This window comes from Octopus bimaculoides, chromosome 8 (assembly GCF_001194135.2).
Source record: "Octopus bimaculoides isolate UCB-OBI-ISO-001 chromosome 8, ASM119413v2, whole genome shotgun sequence".
NCBI classification, from domain to species: domain Eukaryota; kingdom Metazoa; phylum Mollusca; class Cephalopoda; order Octopoda; family Octopodidae; genus Octopus; species Octopus bimaculoides.
The window spans coordinates 89249524-89253952 of record NC_068988.1 but is presented as its reverse complement, the minus strand read 5'-3'; positions in this window follow the sequence as shown (position 1 = coordinate 89253952).

The window sequence follows — 4429 nt, the reverse complement described above, 5'->3', positions numbered from 1 at the left end:
TATATATATATATATAAAAAAATAGGGGTGTGTGTGTGTATATATATATGCACACATGGGGAGAGAGAAACATACAGGCTTGCAGAGGCACACACACGCACACACACACACACACACACACACACACACACACAAAAGCAGATAGACTGACAGATGCATTCATACATACATACATACATATATACATACATACATCCATGTATACATACATACATCTATAAAGTTCACATACTGACAACTCATTAGTAAATAAATTTGATTCTAAACCGCACAGAACAACTATGCAGCTATACACTCAAACACATTATTCACTCTTATATATATGTATATATAAATATATAATTTCGCATTTAGAAGTTTGTATACAGCAACAACACAATATAGAATAAAAGACGAACGTAGTACATTACTTTTCCTTGTGGCAATGACAGTGTGAAAAGTGAAGCAGAAGAACAATAACAGAACTTAAATAACCAGTTCGGTAGCTTTCTTCTGTTGTAATATAGAATCCACTTTGTCTCGTCGTTGAACTTCAAGTTTACGGTCTTCCCAATGGCACTAGACATATATATATAGCTATAACGCTTATGGTAACTAATTAAAGAAACAATAACCCAGCAAGATAAGCTATAGGATGACTCAGGTTCACAACAGACTGAGGAGTAGTTGTTTGAAGAGATTTGTCTCATAATACTAGAATATTTCGGAAAGGTTCAATTACATTTACTGGAATAAGCTGAAACAACAAATATCTGAAATGATTATGTGTCTGTATACAGAATAAATCTCAGACATACCTCCTCTTTATTATTATTATTATTATTATTATTATTATTATTATTATTATTATTATTATTATTATTATTATTATTATTATTATCATTATTATTATTATCATTATTATAAAAAAGGCAGCTAGCTGGCAGAATCGTTAGCACGCTGGACAAGATGCTTAGCAGTATTTCACTCGTCGCACCGTTCTAAGTTCAAATTCCACTGAAGTCGATTTTCCCTTATATGTTTTCGGGTTCGATACAATAAATACCAGTTGAAGACTGAGGTCGATGTAATCGACTGGACCCCTTCCACAAGTTTGCTGCCCTTGTGGCTAAAATTGAAACCATTAAGGCGGTGATGTCGCGGATTCGTTAGCATGCCGAACAAAATGCTTAGCGGGATTTCATCACGTTCAAGGTTCAAATTCCACCGAGGGTGGCTTTGCCGTTCATCATTTCGGTGTCGATAGATTAAGTACCGGTGAAACACTGGGGTCGGTGTAATTGACTCATCCCCTTCTCATAAAATTGCTGCTGTTGTCGCAAGATTTGAAACCATTGTATGTCGTCTATCTTTACGTTCTGAGTTGAAATCTGCCGAGGTCGACTTCGCGTTTCATCTTTCTAATTCCAAATTCCGAAGACATCGGTAAATTAAGTATCAGTGAAACGCTGGAGCCGATGAAACCCCCAAAATGGCTGTCCTTGTGGCAAAATTTGAAACCATTATCATTATCATGAAGGAGTCTAGCTGGTGGGATCGTTAGCCCACTGTGCAAAACGGCATTTCGTCCGTTTTCATATTCCGCTGAGGTCGATTTTGTCTTTCCTTCGTCGTGATCGATAAAAAGCCAACCATACAAATATTTAGGAATAAATGAACAGAATAGGATACAACACACACGAATGAAAGAGAAAATAAAGAAAGTATACTATAGACGAGTTAGATCAATACTAAAAAAAGAGCTCAGTGCTAAAAACAAGATAATAGGTATTAACACTTTAGCCGTCTCAGTTAAAAGTTACAGCTACAATATCATTAACTGGATACTAAATGAACTAACCAAAATAGACAGAAAAACAAGAAAGATAATAACAAGATTTAGGATGCCCCACCCAAACGCTGACATAGAAAGGCTATATATACACGTATAGAAGGTGGTAGAGGCCTCATACAGCTGGAAAACTATTATAAAATAACCACCATAGGACTGCAAAAATACCTATCTCAGAAGCAAGGAAAACTAATACAAATAGCCACAAAAGACGAACAAAAATACTGTTTTCAGTCTTTAAGGAAGCTGACAAATACAAACAAGAAGTCATACTACCTAACAAATATGAACAAGAAGAAGAATCAACAAAAGCTATAAAACAAATGAAATCCAAACTAAAACTAGAACACAACGGTCCATGATTAAACGATGACAAGAAAAGCCCCTACATGGTAAATACTGGGCTAAACTAAATGCGAAAGAAATAGACAGAGAAAAATCCCAGCAATGGCTGAGAAGCTCAGGACTCAAAGCAGAGACTGAAGGATTTTTAATTGCTGCACAAGACCAAAGCCTCCCCACTAGAAATTACTAAAAACATATAATGAAAAGAAACAGGACAAGTAATTGCAGAATATGTGGAGATGGACAAGAAGCAATAAATCATATTATCTCTGGCTGCCCAGTCCTGGCTAAGAAGGAATATATTCACAGACACGACAGAGCTGAAACATACAGAAAAAAGATGGTATAGGCACAAGCCGGAAAAGATCAGAAAAAACGAGAAAGGAAACATACTCTGGGATATGCCAATACATACAGATAGAGAAATTAAGACCAATAGGCCAGATATAATTGTCAGAAATCATGAAAGAAAATCAATGATTTCTAATTGATGTATCAATATCAGTAGATGACAACGTTTCTCTAAAAGAAATGGAGTAACTTTCAAAATACAAAAACCTGGAAAGACAGGTAACTCGAATGTGGAATCTAAAAAACAGAAACAATTCCTATCATAGTAGGCGCCTTAGGTATAATGAAAAAAATTTTTTAGACAAATACATAAGAAAAACACCAGGGAAGCAAGTACTAGTAGAGGTGAAAATCAAGAGAGGAATCTTCCAGGCGGAGCAGTGTGTCCCCATTGGTATTCGTGCTGGGCGTAAGCGCCTTCAGTGAAATACTACAGAAGCTGGAGTATGATCTGGAAAGAGGTAAGGGAAAATTAAACAACTTGCTTTTCATAGACGACCTGAAGCTATTTACAAAAACTGAGGCAGAACTTGGCAGCTTAACCCAGTCTGCGAATTTTCTCCAACGAGATTAAAATGGGGTTCGGACTCTCAAAATGTGCTACGTTGATGATGAGAGGAGAAAAACTTGCCAGGACAGAAGGCATATATGGCAGCCAAGTGGTGAAACGATGAAGGCAATTCAACCTCAATGCAGTTATAAATACCTGAGAATACTTGAGGCAGGTGAAATCAAACAGCACGGTATGAAGGAAAAAAACATAAAAAGAGTACCTGCGGCGAGTGAGAAAAATATTGATTCCAGAGCTGAATGTCAGAAACATAATTTCAGCAACAAACTCGCGCGCACTCGCAGTAGTTCGGTATGGAGCTAGAATCCATCTTATATTATACCTTATACGAACCATTTATTCTTTGGATTTGGTTGTTACGTCTGATGCCTTGTTGTTACTGCTGCTGCAGCTATGATTGTTGCTGTTGTTTGTATTGCTGTTGTTATTGTCGTTGTTATTGCTGTTGATGTTGTTGTTGACGACGATAATGACAATTGTAGTGGTGTACTGATGTTGGTGACACTGATGTTAACGCTAACGAAAATAAAGACATCTTGCCCTGAATACATGGGCAAATTTTATCAATGGATTCCTGAAAACGTAGAGGGCTGTTCTTTTTTTGGAAGACATGTGATACACCTTATCGAGAATATAATTTAGAACAGCTCTCACTAATTCTCTACAAGTAATGGATAGAGATGGATCTAATCAACAGTCATACACTTTCCACTAAACTACATGACCTCATTATATTGGCATCCGCTCAATAATATTTTTATATGGAATTACCTAATAAAGAAATACGAGAGACAGCGAGATACAGGAATACAAAAGGCAAAAAGAAATGTACAAGAGAACTGAAATTTATCTTTTCTATTTTGGTTAAGAAAATAATACTTTTTTTTGTTTGTTTCTAAGACTGAAGAAAGCAAAGTACACTAAGAAAATCGGTAAAAATCAAAGGTTGGAATTTGCCAGAGAAAATAGATATTATACGATATGGTTTGCTGTGGAGCGGATCAAAGAATAGTTTATTAAGATAGTTGGAGAGAAATGTCGAAATGAGAATATTAGAGAAGTAAATAAATAATATTATAATATATAAAATTAGAATGAAAGAAAAATGAGAAGTATGAAGATGATGGAAGCCAGAAGCGGTTATTGAAAATTACGATGCGTTGAGATAAAATAGATTTCTATTCTGTGAAGAAGGAAGTGAATACGCAATCGTTTACATACATCCATGCGCATACTCGGGCATACACACGCACGTACATACATGCATACACACACACATATATATACATATAAGAATATATATATATATATATATATATATATATATATAT